Consider the following 15024-nt stretch of genomic DNA (forward strand, 5'->3'; position numbering starts at 1 on the left):
TAGTGGACTATGCACCTAGAAATACTGATGGCAAAGCATTTTCACACTTAACATTGGTGTGTGGTGTGGTTTAGTATAGCAGCTGAAATTCTTTAAGTTCTCTTTTCAAGTCACACCTTGGCCACAAGCTCGTTGGAGGCAAGCCTTTGTATCTCTCTCAGATGCTATTTGCATTCGTGTGCGACCAGTTCTAATGTGGGACAGAAAGCAGAGGAGAACTTTTTGTGTTTTTTTAAAAGTCAGTTCTAGTCAATGTTGGCTTTGCTGTTGTGTTACAGGTGGGTGAAACAGAAGAATTGGTTTCAGTCTCATTAATAGGAAAATTTCCCCTTATACTGAGCATTAAGAAGGAATTTCCAAAACACTGAAAGCTGTTCCACCCAACCGGCAGTGTGATCTTCATCCTGGCAAGGCCACCCTGCCTAGAGGTGATGGGAAATCTAGATTCTCTTGCCTTTGGCTATGGTTTTGGATGAAAAGATGATCTTCTGGAGAGAATCTAAATGTGTGGTGCCTTTGTAAGGTAACTATTATTTGTGTCATATTTATTGGAAAAGCTACTTGATTTTAAGTTGTTGCATTCCTTAGGAGTCATTTCCAACTTAAGTGACCCTAAAGAGAACCTATCATGGGGTTTTCTTGGCAAGATTTGTTCAGAGGGCAGTGCCTTCCCCTGAGGCTGAGAGAGTGTGATTTGGCCAAGATCAAACCACTATACCACAATCCTAGTCCAATGCTCAAACCACTGTACCACACTGGCTGCCAGTGCTTTGCTATGCTATGATATTTAGCTGGTAAATTAGATCAGGTCTATGAAAAGCATTTTTATTGACTAAAGATCTGTCTTGATCAGGCTTTTTGTAATATACAAAATTATGTATATATACAAATTATGTATTTAAAAATGTGCATGGCAAGCACATTTTAAAAGAAGCAGTCCATGTTTGTATGAAAGAAGGATGAATTTATGGGGATTATCTCTATTAACAAAGTAATAGATGAGCAGCTCAGTCCTATACAGGTCTACTCAAAAGTAACCCCACTGTGTTCAAGAGGGCTTATTCCTAAATATAGGTAGGATTGCAGCACATAGCTCCTATAATTAGCTATTTTTTATTTAACTGAGTGATGACCTTAGTTAGCCAAGATGCTATAGCAAGCTGGGACATGAATTGTACAAATAAAATTAGACATTTTACCCTTAGTTATTGTGGAATATTCCAAGTTGATTTTTTTGGACCAGAACATGCGTACACAGGAAATTCTTCTGGTTTCAGGAAGATAGCTTTGTAAAAAGATCCTGTGGGATTTTTTTAAAAAAAGGATGTTTGGGGTTTTGTATCCTGGTTCTGTCATATTTGGCATAGTCCCAACAACAATGGAATCCTTTTCTTCTTATCTAGGAAAGACTCAAGAGGATGTTTTTCTAGATATTTCTATGGGTATAATGCCCTGTTAGAATCACTAAGAAAGGTTTTCTTTTCACAAACTGGATATCTGGTTTTTTTTAATATCATACATTTATATGCAGTCATGTACTTAGCACAAGGCAGCAGACATATCTCTTGGCATTCCCATTTTATCCTCACAAAAGCCTTGTGAGGTAGGTGAAGCTGAGAGAGAGAAAAAAGACAATAGGGAGTATTTGGCTACATACATCATTTGGTGAATTTTATGGGTCAGTGTGATTAGTTCAGGCCTCTCTTAAACTTCTCTTAAGCTTCTAAGACGTGTTAATTTCACCATCATTTTAGTGCTCTGTTTCCCTGCAATTTTTAAAAGACTTAATTGGGCCTGTTACAGACAGGCCAAAATAAAGCTGCTTCGAGTCACTTTGGAGGTATGGTATTTCAATGATGCATGCGTCCTAAGAGTCCAAAAGCTGCACCAAAGCCATGCTCCGGTCCTAAGGACTGGAGTGCAGCTTTGGTGTGGCTTTTGGACTCTTAGGACTCATGCATCACTGAAATACCATACCTCCAAAGTGACTCGAAGCAGCTTTATTTTGGCCTGTCTGTAACAGGCCATGGTTTATATTTGGTCCATTCTTCTATGAATTTGTGCTGATAATATACATTGGCAGTTAGTCACCCATGTGTCACTACTGTATATACTCAGCTGTAATATACTTGACTTCATGTGTAAGTCAAGGACAGGTTTGGGGACCAAAATTATGGATTGTGATATGACCCATGGTTGGGGGCATGAAACAAGGGATGTAAAGGACGAAGCAAAGGAAAACAATTATCAAAGAATTTACAAAATTCCAGCAGGCATAACTGTTTGGGTTCATCCTAAAGGCTGGTGCTTCTTTTAGGTGCTCCCAAGATGGAACTATCTCTTGCCTTTCATCACTCTACTCAAGAGATGGGGATAGCTCCTTTTTTGATAACAATTTAAGTACAACACTAACAGTGATCCATGGATACGTTGACCCAATTTTTTTGAAGCTAATTTTTTAAATAAAATTTCTATACTTATACAGCAGCTGCATCAGGTGAAGGAGGTCTGTTCTGTTCAGCTGTGATTGGGGTAAACGAAAGAGAATGTTTCCAGCCCCGCAGTTAGTAAATCTGCAATAAGGAGTTATAAAATTGTTGTAGCCTCACTCACTGTGGGAGTGGGTTAGAAACTTATCTTCCTTGCACTTTACTTCATCCAGTGCTTGCAGTAAGATTACATAGTTTTACTGAATACGGAGCAGTTACAGATCCATAACTTTAATACAAAATGTCAGCTATGATTTTATTTACTAATCTGTCTTATTTTTACTGTAATATGTGGTGAGTTGTTGTTGTTGTTGTTATATTCAGTGGATTTTATTAACCTTTTGGTGAGACTCCTTGAGTTATTTATAGTTTTAAAAAAGCAAAGTAGATATTTTTAAACTAAATAAACATTTCTGGCTAAAAGTAAGTTGATGCAACAGGCAAGGGACAACCTAAAGATAGTAGACGAAGTATGAGTTAACCTGAGGTAAACCTTAAGAAAACAATCATTCCTTCACCTCCTTCTCCAAATACTATTTCATGTTCCTGTGAAGAGCAAGAAGTTCATGGCAGAGTGGACAAATTCTGAGTTTCACTGCTGTGAAAAAAGAAGAAATTAGCAGGTCTAGTACTTCTGGGATGTGTAAATCTGCTTTCAACTGAGCTAAGTTTTAAATGGACCATATATAAGAAATGGAAAAATGGGGAAATCACCAAAGAGGAATTCAAACAAATAGCAAGCACGTGTAGGGGTAAAGTCAGAAAAGCTAAAGCACAGAATGAACTCAGGCTTGCTAGAGAGGTTAAGAACAACAAAAAGGGCTTTTTTGGATATGTCCGCAGCAAAAGGAAGAAGGAAATAGTAGGGCCACTCTGTGGAGAAGATGGCAAAATGCTAACAGGACAGAGAAAAGACAGAATTACTCAACACCTTCTTTGCCTCAGTCTTCTCAGAAAAGGAAAAGAGTGCTCAACCTGACGATAATGGAGCAGAGGACAGAACAGGGGAATTTCAGCACATAACAAGTAAAGAGATAGTACAGGAATACCTGGTTAATCTAAAGGAATATAAATCTCCAGGACCTGATGAACTATATCCAAGGGTATTAAAAGAGCTGGCTAATGTAATATAGGAACCATTGGCAATAATCTTTGAGAACTCCTGGAGAACAGGAGAAGTCCTAGCAGACTGGAGGAGGGCAAACGTTGTCCCCATCTTCAAAAAGGGGAAAAAAGAGGATCCCAACAACTATCGTCCAGTTAGTCTGAAAGTACCAGGAAAGATTCTAGCACAGATCATTAAACAGAGTCTGTGAACATCTAGAAGGCAATTCTAGATCTAGTGTCTAGATCAAGGGAAGTAATAGTGCCACTGTATTCTACTTTGGTCAGGCCCCACCTGGAATATTGTGTCCAGTTCAGGGCACCACAATTTTAAAAGGATGTTGAGAAACTGGAGCATATCCAAAGGAAGGCGACTAAAATGGTGAAGCGTCTGGAAACCATGCCCTATGAGGAAAGACTTAGGGAGCTGGGGATGTTTAGCCTGGAGAAAAGAAGGTTAAGGGGTGATATGATAGCCCTGTTTAAATACTTGAAGGGATGTCATATTGAGGAGGGAGCAAGCTTGTTTTCTGCTGCCCCGGAGCAATGGATGCAAGCTCCAGGAAAAGAGATTCCACCTCAACATTAGGAGGAACTTCCTGACAGTAAGGGCTGTTTGACAGTAGAACAAACTCCCTCGGAGTGTAGTAGAGTCTCCTTCCTTAGAAGTCTTTAAACAGAGGCTGGATGGCCATCTTTCAGGGATGCTTTGATTTAGATTTCCTGCATGGCAGGGGGTTGGACTGGATGGCCCTTGTGCTCTCTTCCAACTCTATGATTCTATGACTGTAAAGAAAAGGAAAGGGAATGTGCATCTTGTTGTAAGGGGAAAAGACCTCTTCTAGAGATAGATCACAATTTTTCTTGCTGCTTTTTTAAGGTGGTGGCAGGGGAGACCTGGGGAGGTACAAAAATGGACAAACGCTGCATTTAATCCACAGGTTTCATGTTGCCCACCTTGTAGCAAAATTCTGTGAGTTATTTTCCTAGTGGGAAGAGTGTTTTTGATGCTTCAGCTGCAATCTACTCCCAGAGTAGATCTCATTGAAATAAATAGAATTCACCTGAGTGGACATACAATCATGCTGTTGGAAGATCTGTTTCTGTGCAGGTTAGGCAGATGACAAACAAACAGGCACATAATAGATATTCAGTGGAGCCCCTGTTCTAGCTCCACTTCCCCATGTGAGGGCATGGTAGGTGGCTACCTGACGGTGAGTGGATATTCCCTGCAACAATGGGCCCAGTCTATAAAAGTGCTTCTCCATATCTGTTTGCTAGCACTCTTCTTTCCTTTGTACCAAGACACCAAGAAAAATTGGATTCCTTCCCTCTTTTGGGGTGTGGTGTTCGGCATTCGGTAGCATTTTATTTTAAACAAAACATCTTGTTCTGATATCTCTTTTCTGTCCTTCTTGTGTGTCGTTATTTTATGAAGATATTCTTTTAAATTAGATGTTGCAAAGTTGGGATGGGGATTACGTGCTTAAAAGGCAAAGTGTAAGTGCTTTCAAACAATATGTATATGGGTATAGAGTGGGTTGAAATTGAAGACTAGCCGGCTGTAGCCCTCATGAAAACATTGCTGCTTCCTGTCAAATGGTAGGTTACATTAAAACAAACACCTTAGGTAACCCCCCCACCCCAGCTTTATGGAAGTTGCCACACACTGCATCTGAAGGATTCCACTTTGGGGGAGGCTAATCTAGAAACAGAAGCCTATTTTGAATAACAGAAACCAAACACACACTGTGTTTTAGGTTGAATTTTCAATGTACGTGTGCACAGTTTTGAGGATTCTATATCAAGGCGGGTTTTAGCAGAAAATCTAAATTTCCTGAATGTTGTGCTTTCATAGCCCTGGGTTATACTCTCAAGAATCCACTTACAACAACAACTCTGGATCTCTGGAATGAACACATTTGCAAAGGTAGTCATAACCTACAGAGAAATTTTTGGTTGCTCTTTAACATTCAGCATTATATCTTTGATAAGATTATTAACTTTTTGAAATTTTCTTACTTGTGACCCAGAGCTTGGAAAAATTACTTTTGGCCATGTTGGCAAGGGAATTCTGGAAGGTGTAGTTCAATGAAAAAAACAACAACCCTTATTAATTTTTCCAATAAGAGAATGTTGTTGTTACAAAGTGCAATTCCACATGTATTAACCGTGGGATAAAAATAGCCACTGAGATGAACTTCAGACTTCTAAAACAATTTGCCATCTGTTTAAATTTATTACATCCATATCCTGCCTTTCTTCCAGTGAGCTATAAATAGCATACATGATTCTCCCCCATTTTATTCCCACAACAATCATATGAGGCAAATTACACCGAGAGCATATAATGAACCTCAAGGTATTCAGTGTTAAAGTGGTCACTTGTTTGTTATGTGCCTTCAAGTTAACTCCCAGTTATGCTGACTCTATCCAGGGGTTAACATGACAAGGTTTATTCAGAGGTTTGCCACTGCCTGCTTCGTAGGCTGAGAAAGTGCAGCTTGACCAATCCTAAGTAGTTTCCATGGTTGAGAAGGGATTCGAATCATAGGGCCCAAACAGACAGGCCAAAATAAAGTTGCTTTGGGTCACTTTGGAGGTATGCTGTTTAAATGACACATGCATCTTAAGAGGCCAGAAGCTGCACCAAAGCTGTGTTCCCGTCCTTAGGTCTGGAGTGTAGCTTTGGCATAGCTTCCGGCCTCTTAGGACACATGAATAATATAAACAGCATACCTCCAAAGTGACCCGAAGCAGCTTTATTTTGGCCTGTCTGTTCAGGCCCTTAGTTTCCCACAGTCTTATTGCAACACACAAACCACTACACCAGACTGGCTTTCTGTGGTAACTTACTGTACATACTCAGGTATGAGTTTAGAAATTTTAGTTAAAAAATTGACCCAAAATAACCTGAGTTGACTCATCCATGGGTCAATGTAAGTACTGTACTTTAACTCTTATAAGAAAAGGAACCATCCCCTGGTGAAATGCAAGGGTGTGATCTGTCCTGGAAGCACTGACATTCCTCTGTTCTCTCATCCATCCAGACTTTAGGGTGAGCACAAACAGTTATGCCTGCTGGAATTCTGTACGTTCTTTGGCATTGTTTTCCTTTGCTTCATCCTTTACATCCTTTGCTGCATGCCCCTAAGATTTATCCTCAGTTTATCCATAGGTCATATCAAAATCCATAATTTTGGCCCAAAACCCGCCCAAGACTTATACATGAGATGAACTTACAGTTGAGTATATATGTTGCTTTACAGACCGCCCAAAAGGGCGGTCTGCCGGCGCCCTCATTTGCTGCATGGAGGAGCCTCAGTGGCCAAACCGCGCGGCTCCTCCATGCAGCAAAAAGAAGCAGCAAAAATCGGCTTCTTTTTGCAGTGCCATTGGCGCACTTGCGGCATCATAATGGTGCTGAGATGTGCGGATGCTAAGCGTCCACTACGTCAAAATGGCAGCGCCCATGTAGAATGGGCGCCACCATTTTGTACGTGCTCGGTGCGTACTAGGGTTAGAGGCGTCCTTTCCGGACGCCCCTTTCTAACCCTAGTACGTGCCAAGCACGTACTTTTGGCGCGTGCGGAACGCGCCTTTGGTAATTCATTAATATAAAATGCACTACCAAAAAAAAAAGGATGAAACATGGTATAGCTCTTCATTAAATCTGCATATGCTAATATTTGAAATATAGATACAAATATAGATATAATGACTATAATTTCATTAGAAATGCTACAATTTTAGCAACTAGGGACATTGTGTACAAGTGACTTGTGTGTGCTCAGTCTTTTGTCTAAGGCCTTTGTTCTCCCTTCCTTTGTTTATTTTTAATCAGATCAGAAAGTCCTTCAAAACAGAGGACACTTCCCTGTAGAAGAACACCCTGTCCATATGGCCCTTCCAATGGAGGACTGGTCTATGTAAAATAGGACACATGGCTGCCTTGCCCAGTGAGCTTCATAGCCAAGTAAGACTTTGATCCTGGATTTCCTCCTGTCTAGTTCTGCATTCTGATTGTTACACCACACCTGAGTTTAGAGAATGCTTACAATTTATTGCCTCTTCCAGATTGTCTTTGAAACCTTGTTTTTCTAGCTTCTTCTAATTTTCTTCTACTACGTGTTTCTTTTTGAACTCTTGCAGATAATAGCATTTGAATGAACATTTTGCCTGCTGCTTCAGGAAAGGAACTTACAGAACTTTGCCTCCCCTCTCTCCCAACCCTTGTACCAGTGTCTACTGTAGTCCCCACTGGTACAGAGGATGGAAGGGTGGGTGGCGCAGAAGTATGACCCAAAGAGAACCAAGCCGCCTCCCCGCTTGGATGACCTCTCTAAACCAAGACAGAACCAACTCTCAGATCCCCACTTCTCTTTGCTGAAAGCAGATGACACAAAGGTTTTTTGATGTTTTTAAATAGAGGCTGGATGGCCTTCTGTCAGGAGTGCTTTTAATGAGTATTCCTGCATGGCAGCAAGTTGGACTTCATGGCCCTTGAGGTTTCTTCCAATTCTGCGATTCTATAATTCTATAACCACAGTCTCTGCTGTTTGTATAGCCTTTGCTTTTGAAATTTTCATAATGATTTTCTTCTGAAATCATGTGTTCAATAAAATCTTCTGGACTATCACAATCTGATGGGTTTTAATTATTTGCAATTAAAGAGAGAGAGAGAATTAACTTTTGATTTTTTGGTTACAAGGTTGTGCTGGCGGCTTTGTCCAGACATGGAATTATTAAAAATGAAAAGGGTGCAGTGATTGCAAAAGGGCAGCTTATACCTCTATAACAGAGGACCCCTACCCAAAGTTAGCAGATTTTTGATGTCATGAAAAGGCACCATATTTTTTGCTCTTTAATTTGTTATTATATCTTTACCGCCAGAGAGGGAAACAGTTGCATGTGGGACTTCCTTGGGATCAAAATAGCTTTGCTTACTCAAGCTAATATGTATCTTCATTTAATTAGAAAAGGGGCATCTGCTGTTCTGCCTCAGGTAGAAAAATATCATAGGCTGGTGCAATAGTATCAGAATCTAGAGAAAATGATCAGTTGTAGCTATTTTAAACTATCCTGTTAATTGCTTCTTAACTGTTAAAAAAGTGTTTGACACCCACTAAACCACCATTAAAATATTTAACACTCCTAGCTTTTCCAAAGCTGGCACTGAAAAGGGATCTGAAGAAAGAGCACACAGATTCCAAAGCTAAGTGGGGATTAATGGCAAGCTTGGCTCAATTCTCACACTTGCAAACCATTATATCCTTCTTCAAACATGTCCAAAGGGCGGTAGCTGTGTTAGTCTGTTGCAAGCAAAACCCACAGGGAGTCTTGTAGCACCTTCAAGATGAACAAGTTTTATTTGGCATAAACTTTGGTGGAAGTGGGCTGCCATCCAAGAAACCTTATGCCAAATAAAACTTGTTAGCCTTTCAGGTGTCACAGATCTTCCTTGTTTTTCCTTCTTTCAAGTAGCCGCCTGTTATTTCTTTCCCTTGTAATGTGCTGCCATCCAGAGGTCCTTTTAGGGAAATGGCATAGGATAGTTATGGACAGAGAATACAAACCTAGACAGATGCAGATCTGATTGACTTAACTTTCTGTTAAATGTGAATACATTTGCAAGTTCAAAGGTTATTGGAACATAATTGGTGCTTGCTGCCAGTAATGAACTTGTTCTATATGTAGCATAGTTTTAAAAGCACACAGTGATTACTTATATATCAAATTAAACAATCAACATATTATTAAAATGTAAGGAGTAATTTGGAGTTGAAGGCACATAACAATAAGATTGATTGTTGAATCTGATATATTTCAATTGTTAATACAGTCAGCGTCAGTATCCATAAATATTTTTATCCACGGATTTTATCTCCCATAGCTTGAAAATATTTTTTAAAACTATAAATCCCCAAAAACAAGCATTGATTTTGCTATCTTATGGTGCGAGACAGACCGCACCAAAAGGGTGGCCTGCTGGCGGCCTAATTCCCTCTGGAGGGAAGCTGCAGCCGCCAACCCATGTGGCTTCCCTCCGGAGGAAAAAGAACCCAGAAAAAATGGGTTCTTTTTGCGCCGCAGGGTGGACGTTATGAGTGCACCAATGACGCACTCACGATATAGGTGATGCATGGGGCTGTGCAGATGCCCGCAGCACTTACATCACAATGACGCTGGCGTGTACGCAGGATGCCACCATTGTTACTCCGCCACGCTGTGCTAGGTTTAGGGAGCGTGCAGTTGTTGTATGGTCCCTAATTCTAAACTTGATGCCAGCACGGCACATTTGGGTGATCTGTACAGTACCATAAATAATGGATATAATTTTACTGTGCCACTGTATTTAATGGGACTTGAGCATCCATACCTTTTGTTATCCACAGGACATCCTGGAACCAAACCCCAGTGGATACTGAGGGCCTACTGTATTAGATGTAAATGTTACTTAATAATACAGATCATCAAAAATCAAACCAGTTGGTTAAACTTGTTTACATTTGCAGCCAATTAGATGTGGAAAGGATTTTTAAGTTGATGGGTGCTGTACTTACTTTATTGATGTGCTTTTAAATTTTTCATATTTCAGTTGTGTTTTAATATTACAATTTTAAAAACTGTTTTAATATTAAATATTTTGTGATTTTATCTGTACCTTTTTTTGCTATCTAATCCTGGTATGAATGTGTTTGAATTCCAGATTTGAAAGAAAAGTAGCATGGAAATGAAATAAATACACAGATTTTGAAACATACTGGAATGTGTTCTGTGTTATGAGTGTAAAGTTTCCTATCTTCTTTAATGCAGTTTCAACATCAATCAGTCCATCAATTATATCCCACCTTTTCTTTCTTTCCCATCATTCCTTCACTGTATCATCCTCATCCTCACTTCTTCACTTCCAAATCCCCTGTTCTTCTACATCTTCCCCACCTGTATTCCATTCACACTTCCAAGTTTGCTTCCACTTCAACTTTCTCTCATCCTTCCACTTAGACCCTTCTCACTTGACATCCTCTCTACAATCTTCTCACATACACCAACCTACACCAACACTTCCCTGCCTTTTCTAATTTCAACCTTACAATCCACGTCTTGACTTCCTTGCCATTTTCGGTTCATTTTTTTAGGGGAGGAAAAACCACATGACTTCCTAGATTAATCACAAAGTTTAATTCCACTTTTTAACAATCCTCGGGTCCCTTACCTGTCACATAAGTGGGGATTTCTTGTATTAAAGCTGGGATTCCAAGTCTTTCTCCGGGTTGTTTTCCAAGCTTCTAGCTGTCATAATCAGATTCAGTGCCATCTCAGAAACCTAGCTGGCTCTGTCCTTTAAAATTGGTCCAAAATTGTACAGTCTTTGAATTACAACTGTGACATGATTTGATTGACATGTTCAGGGGAATAACAACAACAACAACAACAACAACAACAACAATAATAATAATAATAAATAATTATTTATTATTGGGGGAACGTGTGCTCCGATAAGAGGGCACTTACATCTGGTGTCCCTCAAGGAGCCATTTTGTCCCCCATGCTATTCAACATTTACATGAAACCACTGGGAGAGATCATCCGGAGACACGAGGCGCGGTGTTATCAGTACGCTGATGACACCCAAATATGCTTCTCTGTGTCTCCGACTGATGCAGTGACTAGGGATGGCATCTCTCCTCTAAATGCCTGTCTGGAGTCAGTAATGGGCTGGATGAGGGAAAACAGCCTGAATCCAGAGAAAACGGAAGTACTCGTGATAGGTTCCCCGGGCCCAGGGATGGATATTTGTCCACCTGTCCTGAACAGGGTCACGCTTCCCCTGAAGGACTCAGTTCGCAGTCTGGGGGTGCTCCTGGACTTGTCGCTCCACCTGACATCTCAGGTGGATGCGACAGTCAGGAGCACTTGTTATCAGCTTCGGCTGATACGCCAGCTGCGACCCTACCTGGGCCGGGGAGACCTTGAAATGGTGGTACATGCTTTGGTGACCTCTCGGTTGGATTTCTGTAACGCGCTCTACATGGGGCAACCCTTGTACCAAACCCGGAAGCTTCAATTAGTGCAGAACATGGCAGCAAGGTTGGTCACTGGATGTTCCAGGACCAGCCATATAACACCTGTCCTACAAGATCTACATTGGCTGCCCATTCGCTTCCGGGTGCAATACAAGGTGTTGGTTATTACCTATAAAGCCCTAAATTGCTTGGGCCCAGGGTACTTGGAGGACTGCCTCTCCCCATATAATCCACCCCGCGCTCTCAGGTCGGCCGGGAAGCAACTGTTGAGGGTTCCAGACACGAAGTATTCTCTGCACAGAGGGCGTTCTCTATCTCGGCCCCGTAGCTTTGGAACTCTCTTCCCGGTGGGCTCCGCTTGGCTACCTCCCTTGACCTATTTAGGAAGAGGTTAAAAACCTTCCTCTTCCAACAGGCTTTCCCCCAGATGTTGTAAGATCTGCTCTCTCCCCGTTTGCACTCATTACACCAGCACTTTAAGCTAGTTTTTGTATGGTTTTAATCTTGTAATTTTAACATTGTTTTTAATAGTTTATATATTGATTTGGATGCTTATGTGATTACTGTTTGTAAAGTGTACATTTGTGTACTTCTGTGTAACCAGCTTTGATCTGCCAAGGAAAAGCGGGCTATAAATAAACAGTTTATTATTATTAATATTAAGCAGTACAAGAGTCAGTAATAAAGGCCCCATACAGGCAGGCCAAAATAAAGCTGCTTTGGGCTACTTTGGAGGTATGCTATTTAAATGATGCATGCATCCTAAGAGTCCAGAAGCTGTACCAAAGCTGCACTCCAGTCCTTAGGACTAGATCGTGGCTTTGGTTTGGCTTCCGGACTCTTAGGACACATGCATCATTTAAATAGCATACCTCCAAAGTGGCCCAAAGCAGTTTTATTTTGGCCTGTCTGTATGGGGCCAAAGATACCTTTATTAAACCAAACGAAAGGAGTAAAATACTACTGGTGCCCACAAGCTAGCATGATGTATTTTGTGCCTTTGGGGTAGCCAAATGTAGGAAATACTAAGATGGATTTTGGATTTTGTTTTTAAGTTTTACATTTGTTCCAGACATTCCCGTCAATTGCTGTTGTTTGCCTTCAAATCATTTCTGACCTATGGCAACCTATTACAGGGTTTTCTTGGCAAGTTTCTTCAGAGGGGGTTTGGCATTGCCATCCTCTGAGGCTGAGAGAGTATGACTTGCCCAAAGACACAAAAAGATAGTATTCAGAATGGCCACTGGAGGGCAGTCTTTTATATAGAGTAGTTATATCACTTGTAGGATTAACAGTTTCCTTATATACCATACACTCCTTTATACTGTATATGCAAACTCAGGCAGTGAGAGTCAATAGACTAAAGAAAAAGGAACAATAGGGATCAGCATGAACCCAGGAGGAATTGTTTAAACAGAAGCAAAACAGAGAAGCATTCCCTACTCTCCAGTCAATTGAGAACAAGCACACTCAACAACCATGCAATATGATAAAGTACAGTATCATCCAAAATCCACCAAGTAGTGATAGCTTTATTGGAGTAACCAAAATGCACACAAAGTTCCTCTGGCTTCTTATCAGGCAAAAATCATATAGGAGAAAGAAAAAAAAGAAGTGAGGATGTTAGTCATAGCCCTTGGTCAAGATGATGTGGTTATTGTCCTCAGTTCAGATAGTATGAAAGGGTATTCATGCATGTGGGCCTCCCTTTTTTTGGCCATGTGAGTACTGGGAGATTCAGTCCAGGAGATAAACTTTAAATTCCATTAGCAAGACTGGCACACCATATTGCATGCAGAAAACCTATCCAGAGGTAGCTGTGTTGGCCATATAGCAAAGTACAGTATCATCCAAAATCTCACAAGATTCGAGACAAACTGGATCTCAAAGGCAGTAGCTTTTTGGTTTGCTAATGGAATAAGCAGAGGGAGGATGAAGGAGAACATGGTTGGTTGAGATGGAACCCTGGACATGAGCAACCATATTTAGGAGTGAGGAGCCATTGTATCTTTACCCAGCAACCGATGAAAGGCTCTCCATCCCAACTGTAGAAGGAGAGAAGAGGCCAGCATAGCTCCATCATGCCTAGGCCCACCAGCTGAGAAAGGGCCCTGCTTCCATTCCAACTGCCACTACTATGGCCTCACAGCAGGGTGACCAGATGTCATAACCACAAAGAAGGACAAGGGGCCACAAAATGTAGGACGTTACAAAATAAAAGCTAGAAACACTCATATAAATCTAAATCCATCCTCTTAGTCATACTCAAAATGGAGGACATTTCGGAATTCCACCTGGACAGAAGGTTGAAATGAGGGCCTTTCCTAGAAAAGAAGAATGTCTGGTCACCCTGCTTCAGAGGGAGAGAACAGCAGCCAACATCCGCTGAACTTAATCCTGATTGCCTTCCCCTTTTCCTTATGTGTCATATTATTATTATTATTATTATTATTATTATTATTATTATTAACCTTTATTTATAAAGCACTGTAAATTTACACATTTACATATCTTTTTAGATTGTAAACTGGAGGGTAGGAAACTGTCAAATTTACAACTGGAAACTGCTCTTGTAACGTACCATGTACACTAATATGTGTGTGTGTGTTGTGTTGTGTGCCTTCAAGTTGTTTCTGACTTATGGTGACCCTAAGGTGAACCTATCATAGGGTTTTATTGGCAAGATTTGTTCAGATGAGGTTTGCCATTGCCTTTCTCTGAGGCTGAGAGTGTGTGACTGGCCCAAAGTCACCCAATAAGTTTCACGGCCAAACAGGAATCGAATCCTGGTCTCCAGAGTTGTAGTCCATATATACTGATAGTGCTATATAAATAAATTATTGTGATGATAATGATAGGTTGTAATATTTCTTACAAATCTGTTTTTCCAGTGTTTTTCATTCTGCTTTGAAAATTTTATGCATAGATCTCACTCAACAAAACTCATGCCAGAGAAGCTGCCACAGAACTGGTTGTTGTTCTTCGTTATACTTTAAAGTAGCATCTCTGCACTTTTCATGCACTTCATCCTGATACGTTTGCTGAGGGCAACAAGTTGAGGATTCAGATGTGTATGTGTTTGTGTGTGTACATTGTATGTAGAATTTATAAAAGTTTCATTTCCAGATTTCTAGCCACTTTTCTTGGAAGTGAGAACAATTACACCAACGTTTATTCCCATATAAAGGGACTTTCCAGGCCAAGCAAAAAGGGACAGTGACGGAGTGGGGGAGCTGGCAGGTTGTATTGTATACTCTTCCTTTACAATCATGAACACGCTAAGGGCAAAATGTTAATTTCCTGATATAATCCAAGTACGTTTATTTCCCCAAAATGATTTTCATTAGTAGAGCCACCTTTGGTTCTAAAACAATAGTGATTCCATCTCTCTCTGATGTTTGAAG

General features: G+C 40.6%; 1 long non-coding RNA gene across 1 annotated transcript; it reads left to right on the forward strand.

Moving 5' to 3' along the window:
• The first annotated feature begins 288 nt into the window (after window positions 1-288).
• Window positions 289-10354, forward strand: LOC121932428. The gene is made up of 3 exons (XR_006104351.1): window positions 289-523; window positions 7438-7569; window positions 7746-10354. It is a non-coding gene; the product is annotated as an uncharacterized LOC121932428 (long non-coding RNA).
• The last annotated feature ends 4670 nt before the right edge of the window (window positions 10355-15024 follow it).

This window comes from Sceloporus undulatus, chromosome 6, assembly GCF_019175285.1.
Source record: "Sceloporus undulatus isolate JIND9_A2432 ecotype Alabama chromosome 6, SceUnd_v1.1, whole genome shotgun sequence".
Lineage (NCBI taxonomy): Eukaryota > Metazoa > Chordata > Lepidosauria > Squamata > Phrynosomatidae > Sceloporus > Sceloporus undulatus.